Genomic DNA, 16648 nt, shown 5'->3' with positions numbered 1-16648 from the left:
TAAGCAGGCTTACAGCTGGGAACAGATCCCAAAAGACCTGCTGTCAATGTAAGTGACTAACCGCGGTCTAAATCTCTGGTGTAAGTCACTTATACTTACAGCCTAGAGAGACTCTTCCATTCAAGATCTTTAAAATCAGGCATTGCTGAAGCTTTCCCAGATTTCAACATCAGTCACTTTGTTACCATTGCCAGCAATTTTTTTTAAATCTATGGGTGAAAAAGTGTCTACCATGTCTAATAAAAATATTTCTACTAAGTAAGAAATTTCCTCTTTCACGTCAAAATTTTAAGCAATTTATTGGTACTTTTCCAATATCTACTTATCTGAGCACAAGACCACCAATAATATAAATCTGCTTGTTCATGCTGACAATACTAGCAAGCAAAAGATCTATCATCAAGCATCAAATATACTGTATATGGAGAAAAATGTATGCCAGAAATTATTTTATATGGACTAGTACTATTTCTGATTGAGTTATGATTAATATAAATTCCTTTTAAAATTTTATACCAGTTCTCATCACCCCATTAACTTAGGAGAAAAGCTTCCCACTTCACTTTTCCTTGAAAAATAATATTTGGGTTTATTTCCCATTGGCTTTTTTTGTTCATAATTTAATATTTTTTAAATCACTAGAAACTGATTAAAATACTTGGAACATTTTATTATACATTTTTGAAATCAAGAAATGTGAGAGATTGTTATAAGTTTCATATCCTGTCAGTGAGAATTTATATATATCAGGTGCTAAAAATGTTACCATAGGGAAACAAAAGAAATCTGATGATTTTTCCAACATATTTGAAAGAATTTCAACAGATTCAATAAATGAGAAATATACTTTTTGAAAAATCTATTATAATAAAATCAGTGAATCTTAAGCGTAATAATCTTGGAATAGAGATTACATTTTAACAAGTTTAATTATTTTATACACTTCTTTATATGAATATTGGATTTAACTATATTGGTATATGCACTAGCAACAACATATTTATAGATGTCAGGCACATGCATTGCTAGGCCTCATTGAGTTCCTTTTTTTTCAAACACCTTTACTGAATTATCACTTATGACATAGGCAAATTTGCGTTCATATAAAGGTAATCAAACTATATTAACATAAACATTATACTTCACATATATTGCTATATATCCTATAACCTAAGCAATATTACATAAATTATTTAATTCCTGCCCTTTTTAAAAAGAAACATCTTTATTAAACCATCACGTACTACATAGATAATCATACATATTGTCTTTATCTGAGAGATCCATAGATTCATAGGTGGTATCAGAATATTTTGTAGCAGAAATAAAATCAAGGATAACATAGACATTTTAACAATATTTATCCTTCCTAATAGTGAAAAAATATTTGGAATTTTTTGCTAAATTATGGATTTTCACCTAATATAATTTTGTTAGCTAATTGGATGTATTCTTTTGAAATATACATTCCAAGAAAATTAATTTTTGATACAATAAGAACATTAAATTGTAAATCATTTTGAATAACATAGAAATTTAAACTTTCAGATTTATTATAGATAACATAACCAATTATGTGTTGGGCTAGTATCTGTCGCACAATCCATATGGCCATTAAAATCAGATGCTATGAGCATCAAATCATTTGCAAAGAGTAATAATATAAACTTTAGAATTTAAATTTCATCCTGTAATTTATATAAGAGGAGGGTTAATTGGTAAATAAAACAGGGTTGCAGACAATTTTACCCTAGTCACTAATGAAAGCTTAGGTAACATTTTATTATTTAATCTTATATGCTTCTGATTGTGCATCTAAATGCTGGATAACATTAACTAATGAATTTAGAATCTCATAATATTTTAAAACTTACCAGATAGTTTCTCTATTTAAGAGGTTGAAAGATTTGAAGCATCTAATTTAATCACATAAATAAGTTTTAATTCTGAAGAATTCTTTAAAAAAACTGTTAGAGTTTAAATAAAATCAAATGGCATACCTAAATAATCAACTAACATGAGTAAAACTATATGCAAAGTTGATAACAGAGACAGTTTTCTAAACTTTATTAAAATGTATCTAGAAGATCTTTAAGTTTTTACCATGACAGTTGTTTCTGTGTAACATTTAGTGTTCTTGCATAAGCAGTTTGCATTTCCCTATTACATATATTTTTTGCTAAAGAAATGAATTCTGAGAATGGGAGGATGCTTTTACATTTCCAATGTATTGTAATAACTTTCCTTGCAACAGAAAGAAGAGACCGGAGGACAGGTACTTGTGTTCTCAGAATGGAGTTTGGTTTTGGTGCATTAAATAATAATAATAGTAATAATAATGAATGAATTATTTCACAGTTATTTGATCACAATGCTTTAGTGAAGTTTTTGAAATCTGTCCAAAATGGAGCAACCATTTTGCACTCTTAAGATCATGTGAATCTAATTTGCATTTAAAGTTTTTTCATGTCTCCAACACCTGATCTTGGGCAGGATTCACGAAGGCTTGCACGGAGTGTAAGAGACGTGTAACACTCCATGCAAGCCTCGCGATCCAGGAACAGCCCGAAACTCCGTGTAAGAGACCAGCTAAAACATCTCTTACACGGACTGGGCGTGGATATGCTAAATACCTCACTTGCAGCTGAAAGGTATGCAAATGAGGTATATTAGTGATCCACGAAGCAGAAACCAGCCCGTGTAAGAGCCGTTTTAGCTGCAGAAATGTACTCAGTTGACAACTGAGTATGTTTCTGCAAAAATCACAATGGAGCCATGTCAGCTCCAAATAAAGGGTGCATATGTGTCAGGCAGCATGCCAATGGCCAAATATGTGGCCATTGGCAAGGTAACCCAATGCAAATATAAAACAATATATATATTTTTTTCGGCGATCGCCGATGTTTAAATGCAGCGCAGCCCCGCGCAAACGGGCTGCGCTGTATAAAACATAAAAATGAAGGTTATAAACCCACAAATGTGGGTTTTATGCAATACATGGAATGACAATGCAGGGACTAGCAGACCAAAAACAACATGGCCACCGTGTAGTGGTTGCTAAGAGGGGAAGCTGAGTCTAAGACATGTAACTAAGCATTAGTAGGCAATCTCATGTAAATGAGGGTTAGGATACTGAATCCCACAGTCACATAGCAAATGAGCACAGTCTGAGTAGTGTAAGAGATACATAAGGGGGAGGAATAGAGTAGGAGACAGGTGACATCACAGGGGGGAATGGTAGAAAGAAATGCAGTTCATTGGAGGTCAGTGTAACATGACAGATGACAGACACAGATCAGGGAAAGAGGAGTGCCACAAGATAAGCATGGGAAAGTTAAGAAATGGAAGGGTGTACACTGTTACCTAAACCAAAGTTTCTTGCTGGACGTGCATGCGCACATGTGCTCGCCATGAAGCATGAATAGGGCAGTGTGCGTGTAAGGCAGACTGAGCATGTGGGAGCATGTTGGTAGATTTGTAACACTGTTTGTGCTAGTGTGCATGTGTTTTAACTCGAATAGGCAGATCCCAAACCGTGTAAGCATGTGTGCATGCGTATAAGCCACTGTGAGCGTGTTTCTGCTGGTATGCACGCTGCTCACCCCTGTGGAAACAGAAAGGAAAAAGGAAGCAACAGAATTAGTAGGAAGCTAGCAGGGAATACTGCTGGAGCTAGCAGGTGAAAACAATTAGAAGCAGGCAATTACACAGGCAGAATAGTAGCCCAGCCCAGCACTTAAAACTTTGCAAACAGCAGTGCGGGATGTTTCTCTCAAGAGACACTGCAAGACAGGAGTAAGCTATTAGAAGTGAAAACTGAAAAAGCTGAACTCAGAGAAGAAATGCTAGGGGCTGCCATAGCTGTCATAATGAGACATAGGTGACTTGCTGAGGGTGGTGACAATGCAGATGGTGCCAGACAACCCATAGTGAGGAGACGGAGAAGAGTGTACAGGCCCAGGGTCACCTACCACGGGTTACATGAGCTGGAGATAGTAGAGCGCTATAGAGTGGACAGAGAGCTCCTGCAGCAAATAGTCGAGCTGTGCAGGCCACGCCTCACACACACAACCAACAGAGGGGAACCCATCCCAGTGGAAACCAAGGTATGTGTTGGCCTAAGAATACTAGCAACAGGTACCTTCCAGAGACCAACTGGTGATATGATGGGGATATCACAGGCATCAGCCTCCAGGGTACTGCACCAGTTCCTGGATGCCATGTCAGCACATGTCGGTGATCATGTATATTTCCCCAATGCCTTTGAGGTATTGGCCAGCAATATGCGTCTCTTCCAGCAAATAGCGGAATACCCTGAGGTAGTGGGCGCAATAGACTGCACGCACATACGCATCAAAGCACCAGCCGGTGAGCAGGGTAGGGCCTACATTAACCACAAGGGCTTCCCCTCCATCAACTGCCAGGTTGTGTGTGATGCCCAGGGCATAATAATGAATGTGTATGCTGGCTGCCCTGGGAGCTACCATGATTCCCACATCTGGCATCTGACACAGCTGTACCAGACATTTGCCAATGGGGACATCCCACATGGTCACCTACTGGGGGATGCAGGTTATGCACTGGAGCCATGGTTGATGACACCCATCAGAAACGCACACACACCTGAACAGGAATGCCATAATGAGGCACATGCACAAACATGTAATGTAATAGAGCGTGTGTTTGGGCTGCTCAAGTCACGGTTCCGGTGCCTGGACACATCTGGTGGAGCCTTGCAGTACTCACCAACTACATGTACCCAAATTGTCATGCTATGTGCTATGCTACATAATATGATCTTGCGAAAACAGCTGCAGCAGGACCAGCATAGGGCTGGGCCAAACAGCCCCCAGCATTGCCAAGGCCATCACAGGCAGAGCATGACTCAGAGGAGGAACAACCTGAGCCTGCCCCAGTAGGCAGAAGGAGGCATGCCCAGTATGCCCTGGCCTTGGCAAAGAGGCAACACATAGAACATACACTGGCTCAGTAGGAACCCTGGGAATGATACCCCCTCTGACTCACTCAAATAATAACAGGGATGCCTAAAATGACACGACCTGCTCACAAACATGTACAGGGAGTATAATATGTGCATCCAACAGAGGCAGCCCTGCAGCACCACCTGAGGCATGAATGCCATGTGTTAAGTTATGTAACACCATGTACTATATGCACACTTGAGGACCCTGAGTAACATCCTAACCTCACCAAGCATGATGCCACAATATGAAGACAAGATGATCAATTACAACAATTGGTTTAAGTATTGTTGTTAGTCAAAGGGGATCCAATGCCTGTCAGCCTGGGATGACATGCTCAACAAGACACGATGCTCCGCTAGGGATGGCTTGCACCTATCACCCCTGGCCTTTTGGATACTGGCAAAGGCTGTTGTCACCCCCATAGTGCCTTGAATAGGTAAGGCTCAAAACACAAACCCACCTCCATAGGTATCACAAGGGATAAGAAACTAGAAGTAATGCTACCCAATGCCAGAAGTCTAAACTGCAAGATGCATGCAGTCCAAACTCTCCTCAGAATGGAGAATGTTGATATCTGTGCAGTAACAGAAACCTGGTTCAAGGCTCCCAAGAGCACCCTAGCACTACCAGGTTACACCTCATGCCATGCTTTACAGCCCCAAAACATGGAACAAACTACAAAAGGAGGGTGAGTATCAATAATTGTCAAGGATACCCACACCCCCAGGTTGGTGCCACAGCATGAAGCAGCACAGACTATCCACGTGCAAGTAACAGTGGCTAAAACTGCCTCCCAGTTCGTAGCCTGCTGCAGACCACCCTCCTAAATCCAGGAACCCCACTTGGCCTACTTGAGAACACATGAAAATATGAAGGTCTCTCCAAACAACATTATATTGGGTGACTGCAACTACCCAAACATAGACTGGGAACATTACTCTAGCTCCAACACCCTAGGCCAAAGGTTCCTAGAATTCATAAACTGAAATGCTATGGAACAACTTGTTACCACTCCCACAAGAGGGGTAAACATACTGGACCTGATAATCACCAACATGGGGACTCTATGCCCAAGACCACAAGTGTACCCCTCACTGGTAAGATCAGACCATAGAGTAATCTCACTGGATATTCACATCCTGACCCCAGTCCCTGGCCAGAAAACCACAGTGAAAAACATGTGTAAAGCAAATTTTGCACTCCACCAAACTGAGGTGGAATCCATTAAAGCCCTTGTGCCTGTGGAAAATATGGCCCAGACCTCAGAACCCTTTATAAATGCATTTTATGAACACCTTCAGGAATGCATGGATTATGCAATCCCAAATAAAACCAAGACCCAATCCTCCAAAGGCAGGTATCCTGTCTGGTGGACCCCAGCCATTAACAAACCATGCAAGAGAAGGAGGAAGCTACTACATGATAGTGAAAAACCCAAAAATGGAAGGCATCTCTGATCAGTATTATGACAAAAAACTATGGCCACACATAAAATCCTCTAAGGCCAGCTACGAGATAAAAATTGTACAGGACACTAAGGATAATCACAAGGCTTTCTTTACTGATGGTAGGAACCTGGGTTGGAATTCCCAGATATGCTCAGAATTAGTCCAAAATGACAAACAATACACCAAACCCACAGACATTGCCAACATCCGACCTGACAGGTTCAGTGCAAACTCCCCCCCCCCCCCCACAAAAAGGCCAAATATCTATCCCAGCAGAGTGCTGGCCCCCTGACATCACAGATGCTCAGGTAACAGTCAGCGTCTCCAAAGCAAAACACACAGCATCAATGGGACCAGATGGTGTCCCGGGCTGCGTCCAACATGAACTCCAAGAAGAATTGAACACCAAATAAAACTACTGCTCAATCTTAGCCTTACCACAGGATATGTACCCAAAGAGCAGTGTACAGCAACAGCGGTCCCTCTCCACAAAGGTGGTGCCTGAATGGATACTGCAAACTATCACCCCAGAATCCTCCTGACTAGCTTGGTCTGCAAAGCTATGGAAAGGATCATCATGGACCTCAGAAATAAAGATATTGGGGACCTACAGACACTGGACCCTACCCAGTGTGGCTTTCTTAAGGGCAGATCCTGCCCCTTAAACCTGGTTGAGTCATTTGAAACAGTCACCAAGGCCATTGATGAGGGGAAGGTGGTCCACACAGCCTACCTGGACCTTGCAAAAGCCTTCCATACAATACCCCACTTGGTCATTATAGATAAGCTCACCAGCTTAAATATAAACCCCTATGTCACTAGATGGGTTGCAAACTGGCTCAAGGACAGAACCGACATGGTCAGAAATGCTGGAGCCATGTCAGACTCCAAACCAGCTACAACTGGCATCCCACAAGGCTCGGTCCTGGGACCTCCCTTGTTTGGTATATATTTCTCGGAGGTACAGGCCAACATGGAAGGACTGTGTCTGAACATGTTTGCAGATGACTACAAACTGGGTGCCATATCTGACCCTCCAGCTGACACAAGCATCCCACAAAAGGGCCTCATAGAAACAGACAACTGGTGCCAGAGCCATGTCATCAAGCTAAATGCAAAAAAGTGTATAGTCATCCCCTGTGGCAAAAAGTAAGTGCCCACCAATTACCACATAGGTGGTAACCCATTAAGTACAGAAGAAGTAATAAGAGACCTGGGGACACAAGTTGATAGAAATCTCGCATTTGACAACCACGTGGCTGTAGTGGTCAGAAAAACATTTCATATACCCACCTAATCATGAAGGTATTCACATCTAGATCAGGGGAGGTCAACGTGCCTCTTCAGTCATCCTTCATCAGGCTCACAATTGAGTACAATGCCCCTTGTGGGATGTACCTTAGCAGACACCTCCAGCAACTGGAAAGACCCCAAAAGTACCTCACCAGGAGGATCAAAGGGCTCTAACAGATGCCATGTGCTGCCTGATTAAACAAACTGCAGCTCCACACAGTGGCATACTGCCTGCCCAGAGGCGATCTGTGCCTGATGTATAAAGCCATGTCCAACCTGGAATCAATGCACATGCTGCACCTTGTAAAATCTGAATCCCATTGAGCAATGCACATGAGAGACCTGAACCTCAGCACTGAAATAAATAGGACATGCTGGAGTGATAGATCCATAACCCAGAAGCTCCCTCCACTCTTGAGTAAACTCCCAGTCCAGGTTAGCCAGAGAGTCCCTCATTGACTCTCTTCAAGAGGAATCTTGATGAGTGGATGGGAAATTGTAGGTTTACCCTGGGTATCACTTTTATGTCACAGTTAGATAGAGGCACAGTATACTAACCTTGAAAAATGTCATGGCAAACTCCAGTTAAAATGTGTGTTGAAGGACAAACACACTCTGACTAGGATTAGAAATGCCCTAGGGCACATAGCCTAGTGTTTGTCAATGTCCACCCAAGTTGCGGAATACACTAGTAATGTTGGACAAGCCTGGTTTAAGTAGGCCATAGCTGAACAAAATGCAACATGGTCATATTTGCCCAACTGGCCCTTAACCAGTCTGGTGTGCTCAGTATGAATATTTAAAGCAGTGATGGGACTCAAACCCAGGATACTGTGCACCAGAGTGAAAGGACTGAACCACTACACTATGACAATATTACAGTGTTTGGTCAGTACAAAAGAATGTTGACAAGTGTATGCAAATTATCCCATGGAAACCCTGCAGGCACAGCATAATCGCTGTTGGGTTCAGACACAAAGCAGTTGGGCAGTAAGAACACAACATGACTTCCAACACACACACACTATAAATGTCAAATATTGTTCAAGTTCACACACAACCACAAATGTAGTGGACCTCAGATCTCAACATATGAAAATGTCACACTGGGCATGCTCACACACTTTGATAAATGAGACATATGTCAGGCAACAAACCATGGAAATCCTGAACTGGGCATGCTCACACACTTAGGCCATGTCTCAATATAGCAGTCGGCCACACATATCTGGCATTTGTATGTTTTAAGCCAGGAACCGCCCACAATACAGCAATCTGCCCAGTGCACACAGTTAAATGACAACAGAGACACAAGTAATATACTAGAACCCTGTCATGATCAAACATCTTCCACAGATACACAAGTTGTTCATAGAAACAGGGAAAGCTATGTCAATAAAGACCTGCAAACAGTTTATCAGCAACAAATATTGTGCATCCCAAACATAAACATATGGGTGCAGAGGTTGATACTAGGCTGTTTGCCCTAGGGAATACATAAGCCTAGCCAGAGTGTATTTGGCACATGCCTCCCCAGTACAGTAGCCTACTGTGCCTCTGTAAAGTAGGTCACAGAAGGCACCATTTAAGGCTAGTTTGCTGTGCCTCCGTCAAGCAGGGACACAGTGGAGATCTCAGGGGTTGAATTTGCAATGTCACATCCATGTGGCTGGAGTTTGCTGGAAGAGGGTTGGCGAGGGGCTATGTCTAACATTAATTGGGATTCAATTCCAGACTGAGGGAGCCTTATCTGTAGTGTTTGGGCAATTTCACTGTCAAAACTTGCAAGTGATGATTTTGAGGGATTGAAGTGTCTTGCCAATACTGTTCAGAGATGTCCTTCCTATGTGGGATATTGCTCTGTTATGTATTAACTCCCTCCTTCTGTTGTACATCTTATATATGGCTGGTGTCAACCAGATACGTCTCCTGTTGTGGAGGAGTCTTGGTTTTATTTGGGATAGCATGATCAATGCAAACCTGCAGGTGCTCATAGAATGCATTTGTAAAGGATCCTGCAGATTGGGCTGTATAATCCTCCAGCATAGGGCCTTTGAAGTATTCCATCCCAGTCTTCACAAGTGCAAAGTCTGCTTTTGATAAATACTTTGTTTGCAGTGATGTCCTTGCCTGGGGGTGGGGATGGGATGTGGACGTCCAGCGAAAGTTGGTTATGGTCAAATCTTAACAATGGTGGTCTACCTCTGGTGTGGAACATTGAGTCCCCATGTTGGTGATGATCAGGTCCAATATGTATTCCCCCTTGTGGCTGTGGTGACTGGTTCTGCCATAGCACATGGATTCACAAATTGTAGTGGCTGTAGGGTGATGTTGTTGAGGCCTGAGTAGTTCCCCCAGTCAATATTCCTGTACCTGAAGTTAACCACTGTAATGGCGTATGTGAACACCTTCATATCCTACACTGTTCCCAGGGAAGCCAAGTGTGGTTCCTGGATATGGGGGGGTGGGGTGGTCTGAACTACACACAAAACCAAAAGGCAGTTTTGCACAATGGTAGTTGTATATGTATGGCCTGTCATGCTTAGTGCAGTGGTAACAACACAGAGGTGTGTGTATCTGTGATGTATATGGATACACCCCCTAGTTGTGTTGTGTGTTACAAGTCCTGTGGTCATGAAGCATGACATAAAACATAACCTGGCAGTGCCGATGTGCATATGTGACCCTGAACTAGGCGTCTGTTAATGCATATATATATTGTTATCCCCTATACTGAGGGATAGTAATAGATGTACATACCTCTTTGTAAAAACTGATGTCAGCACCCTATGAATACAGCATGAGAAGTAAAGCCACCCAGTAATGCAAATAGCTTGCTGCACTAATGCGTCTTTCTCAAGTGTCATAACATAGTTAGGTAGGGGGTTTGAATCCTACAAATGTTCAGTGTGTGTGTGGGGGGGGGATGTGCATGTTTGCAATTTTCTTTGAAAGAAATGGACCGTTTGACAACTGGATATGATGTACATTCCTCTTTGTAAAGACTGATGATGTCAGCACCCTATAAATACAGCAGGAGAAGGGAAACCACCCAGTAATGCGAATAGCGTGCTGCGCTAATGCATCTCTCTGAAGTGTCATAACATAGTTAGGTTGGGGTTTGAATCCTACAAATGCCATGTGTGTTTTTGTCACACCGTTTGTCAATGTGTGGTGAGTTTTGCTTTTATTATTGTATGACATATAATTATAACAGTAATTTCAATGCACACATCAGCTATGTGTGTGCCACATACAGATATGTACCTGTGACCTTCAGTAGTTCCTATGTGTGAAGCCTGCCTCATATGAATACAGTTGTTACCTTTGCCAGCATGTGCTGTAGATTCCCAGACCGTACGCCATACATGTATGTTGTTGACAATGCAGGCTGCTGCAGTGATCTGTGTCCTAGGCCAACTGGGTGACACACACTCATGAAAGCTGTGATATATTAATGTGGGTGAGGGTTCATGTCTGGAGTATATGTCACACATGTTATAACACAGCAAAGTCTGTGAGAAATGGACATCCAGTGTAGGTGTATGGCAACTGTTGCTGATATGCATAAAGACACCTTCCTGCTTAGGCGATACACCAAGAGACTGCACAATACCTTTGGAAATGTGAATATCACAGGATAGAGAAGAAAAAACTTGTCCATATGTACACACCATTACTCGTTCTACATGATGGGTGCTGCCACCTACATGGTACTGTTGGAATACTATGTTAAGTACATGCTGATGACAAAGTTACAGTTGTGTTACAGTAATAGAGCATGGCTTGGACAACAGGTATCTGTTGATACACCAAGGGACTGCACAATACCTTTGGAAATTTGAATATCACAAGATAGACAAGAAAAAACTTGTCCATATGTACACACCATTACCCGTTCTACATGATGAGTGCTGCCACCTACATGGTACTGTTGGAATACTATGTTAAGTACATGCTGATGACAAAGTTACAGTTGCGTTACAGTAATAGAGCATGGCTTGGACAACAGGTATCTGTCTGTATGATACCCTTGTGGTGGTCATGTGTGTCATGTGCAGAATGCATTGTAGGCCACTGTATACATTTCCAGTCGTGGATGAACATATCCCTAGTGTGTTGGCATGTACATGAGACTGCTATATGCCAAACAGTATTCTTCCCAGGGATGTGTGGGGCTCAGTGAGAATGGCTACTGGTATAGTGTAGTACTGCAGGGATATCACTGACACTGGGTTTCCTACATCTGTGTATCAGTTGAGGATACATCATGTAATAGGTTCATAGGTTCATACTAGGCTATCTGCCCTAGGGCAGTTATAAGCCTAGCCAGACTGTGTTTGGCTTTCGCCACCCATTTTAAATGAATTTTGCTATGCCCTTTTTCCAGGTTAGTATACTCTGCCTCTGTGTGACAGTGACACAGAAGTGATACCGGAAGTAAACCTACAATCTCCCATCCACTCAGCACCATTCCTCTTGCAGAGAGTCATTAAGGGACTCTGCCTAACCTGGACTGTGATTTTATTCCAGAGTGAGGGGAGCCTCTGGGTTATGAATCTGTCCCTCCAGCATGTCATATTTATTTAAGTGCTGAGGTCCAAGTGTCACGGGCGCATAGCTCCATGGAATTTGAATTTTCTGAGGTGCAGCATATCCATTAATTTCAGGTTGGACATGGTTTTTATATGTCAGGCATCTGTTCGAGCCCTTTATCCCCTTGGTGAGGTACTTTTGGGGACTTTCCAGTTGCTGCAGGTCAGGTGTCTGGTAAGGTACACCACAAAAGGGATTTTGTACTCAATTATGGGCCTGATGAGGGATGACTAAAGAGGCACAATGACCTCTCCTGATCTAGCTGTGAATCCCTTCATAATTAGGTGGCCTATAGAAACTGTCTGTCTAACCACTACAACCATGTGGTTGTCAAATGAGAGTTTGCTATCAACTCGGGTCCCCAGGTCCCTAATCATGTCTACAGTACTTAATGGCTTACCACCTATGTGTTAATTTGTGGGCACTTTGTTTTTGCCAAAGGGGATGACTATACACGTTTTGGCATTTAGCTTGAGGCCATGGCTCTGGCACCAGTTGTCCGTTTCTATGAGGCCCTTTTGTAGGATGCTTCTGTTGGCTGATGAGTTGATTATGGCACCCAGTTTGCAGTCATCTGTGAACCTGCTCAGCCACAGTTGTTCTGTGTTGGCCTGTACCTCCGAGAAATATATACCAAACAAGAGAGGTCCCAGGACTGACCTCTGTGGGACGCCACTTATAACCAGTTTGGAGTGTGACATGGCTCCAGCAATTCTGACCATGTGTGTTCTGTCTGTGAGCCAGTTTGCAACCCATCTAGTGACATAGGGGTTTATAGTTATGCTGGTGAGCGTCTCTATAATGCCTGATTGGGGTATTGTATCGAAGGCTTTTGCGAGGTCCAGGTAGGCTGTGTTGACCACCTTCCCCTCGTCACTGGCCTTGGTGACTGTTTCAAAGACATCGACCAGGTTTAAGAGGCAGGATGTGCCCTCAACAAAGCCAAACTGGGTAGGATCCAGTGTCTGTAGGTCCCCAATATCTTTATTTATGAGGTCCATGATGATCCTTTCCATAGCTTTGCAGACCAAGCTAGTCAGGTGTATGGGGTGATAATTTTCAGGATCCGTTGAGGCACCACCTTTGTGGAGAGGGACCACTGTTGCTGTACGCCACTCCTTGGGTACATATCCTGTAGTAAGGCTGGGATTGAACAGTAGTTTTATGTTTGTGTTTAGTTCTTCTTGGAGTTCATGTAGGATGCAGCCTGGGACACTGTCTGCTCCCATTGATGCTGTGTTTTTGCTTTGGGGAGGGTAACTGAGCATCTGAGATGTCAGGGGGGCATGATTCTGCTGGGATATATATTTGCCCTTATGGTGGGGAGGGGGTGAGAAGTTTGTGCTGAACCTGTCAGCAATGATTTTGGCAATGTATGTGAGTTAGGTGTATTCTTTGTCATTTAGGACTACTTCTGAGCATATCTGGAAATTCCCACCCAGATTCCTAACATAACTAAAGAAAGCCTTGTGATTATCCTTAGTGTCTTGTGAAATTTTCCTCTTAAAGCTGGCCTTAGACGATTTTATGAGTGCCAGTATTTTTTTCCAAATACTGATCACAGATGCCTTCCCTTTGTGGGATATTGCTTGATCATGTAGTAGCTTCCTCCTTCTATTGTTTTCTCTTATGTGGCTGGGGTCCACCAGAAAGGACGCCTGTCTTTGGAGGATTGGGTCTTGGTTATATTTGGAATTGCATGATCTGTGCATTCCTGAAGGTGTTCATAGAATGCGTTTATAAAGGATTCAGCAGTCTGGGCCGTATTTTCCACAGGCCCAGGGGCTTTGAAGGATTCCACCTCTGTCTCGGTTTTGAGGTGTGTGGAATTTGCTTTAGACAACTTTTTCACTGTGGTTTTCTGGGCAGGGGCTGGGGTTGGTATGTAAATATCCAGTGGGATTACTCTATGGTCTGATCTTACCAGTGAGGGATACACTTCTGGTCTGGAGCATAGAGTCCCCATGTTGGTGATGATCAGGTGCAGTATGTTTTCCCCTCTTGTGGGAGTGGTAACAAGTTGTTCCATAGCATTTGAGTTTATGAATTCTAGGAACCTTTGGCCTAGGGTGTTGGAGCTACAGTAATGCTCCCAGTCTATGTGTGGGTAGATGAAGTTGCCCAATATAATGTTGTTTGGAGAGACCTTCATATATTCATGTGTTCTTAAGTAGGCCAAGTGGGGTTCCTGAGTTTAGGAGGGTGGTCTGTAGCAGGCTATGAACTGGAAGGCAGTTTTACCCACTGTTAATTGCACGTGGATAGTCTGTGATGCTTCATGCTGTGGCACCAACCTGGGTGTGTGGGTATCCTTGACAATTATTGATACCCTACTTTCGTAGTTAGTTCCATGTTTTGGGGCTATAAAGCATGGTATAAGGTGTAACCTGGTAGTGCTAGGGTGCTCTTGGGAGCCTTGAAACAGGTTTCTGTTACTGCATAGATATCAACATTCTCCATGCTGAGTAGAGTTTGGACCGCATGCATCTTGCGGTTTAGATGTCTGGCACTGAGTATCATTACTTCTAGTTTCTTATCCCTTGTGATACCTATGTAGGTGGGTTTGTGTTTTGAGCCTTACCACCAGAATGCAAACCATTGACAATGGTAAACCGTATGACCCACAGCATACTGTCAAACCATGTCATACATACATGTGACCCCAGGTGAGACATATGTGTAGTACAACAAAAAGTGGCCACCAATATGAACTACAATGTATGACTACTGTGTCACATGGTGCATGTCACTCTTGCCATGTGTGCACTATGCATCTACATGCAGGGAATGCAACTCCACCTTGTTCACAAATGTACACCTGCAACTGTGTGCTGCAAACATCACACATGTACTGTCCACTCCACAACACATGCAGGCACAGGTACACACAACTGCCATGTGGCACATGTGCAGACATTACACTTTTGTAATTAACACTGGTGTATAAAAAACTACAATGACAATCATAGTGTTAATGCATCAGGCATGCTGGGATATACCCACAATGATATCAGTACACTGTACTGTTAACAACATGATAATATTACTGCAGTGCTATGTAGTCACCCTGTGCATCAGCACCATGCTATCCTGTTCCTGCATCAATGTTACAGATTGCAGGAGGTGGCACAGTTTCATCATATGCACAGGGTGTGTACTTGGTTTGCCAGAGTCTGCCATTGACACATCCAATCGACATGCATGTGTGTGTGTTAGTGAGGGACAACAGTACAACATGGGGCAATGTTGATGTGGTGTGTGTATGTATGTGTTAGCCCTAGGTGTTAGCATTATGCCTGTGTGTATGCATGCACACAGTTCCACCACATGGCTGCCATATACACGTGTTTGTGGACAGCCACAGACTGTACCTGCCAGGTCATACAGATCACTGTCTCTGGCCACTGACACGGTACCTGTGCCTGGCAGGGGTGCTACGGACAGTATCAGCTACTAAGTCGGATTGGGTACTGTCATCAGAAGCAGTGGGCTGTTGACTGGACACATGTCCCTGCTGGGACTGTCCAGAGCCACATGCACGTGGTCTTCTAGGACGATCTGATGACAGCACAGACCCAGCATTGCTGGGGCTGATACTGGCACTATGGGAGCGCTGCAGGTTTGTTGTTGTCTGCGATGACTGCCAGCTGATGATGTTGCTGGCATATGTCCATGTCGATGCCTCAACCGTCCTGCATTGCCCTGGCTCATGGACATGTAGTTGTGGAACAGATGTAATGTGTCCCCCCACGTCTATCAATGACCTTGCCGACAGTACGGATGGCAGCCGCAACGTCACTCATAGTGTCATTCATAGTAGTGCAATGTGCTCTAAGCTCCATCAGACCCTGTCTGGTGTACCGTTCTATATGTGCCTGTGCCTACATTACAGCCCGGAACATAGCTGAGGTTGAAAGACCTCTGTGGGCACGTCTGACAGGGGCAGTACGACCATGGATGCTCCCACGAGAACCCCTGGACATCTGCCTGTGTGGTACCATGTCAGGACTCTGGCCATGGCTGCTGTGAGGGGATGCATGTGCCACTGATACCATATTACCCTTGTCAATGCCCACTGTATGCTGTCCCTCAGCTAAGGACATTGGTGACAATGGATGTATCGGCAGGATGACTGTGCGCATTGATGGTGTTGACTGCTGTGTACTGTCGATTGGCTGACCAACAACAGACCCTGTCACACCTCCCTGTGCCATTACACATGTATCATCATTATCACTATCCAGCAGTGGCTTCAGGTTCCCTGCTGCACGCCAACAGAGCAACACCAGAACCTGTGAGAGGAAGACAGGAAACACAGCTTACGTG

Source organism: Protopterus annectens, chromosome 8.part0 (assembly GCF_019279795.1).
Source record: "Protopterus annectens isolate FY-2018-M chromosome 8.part0, PAN1.0, whole genome shotgun sequence".
In the NCBI taxonomy this organism is placed as follows: Eukaryota; Metazoa; Chordata; order Ceratodontiformes; family Protopteridae; genus Protopterus; species Protopterus annectens.
This window is presented reverse-complemented; position numbering follows the sequence as displayed.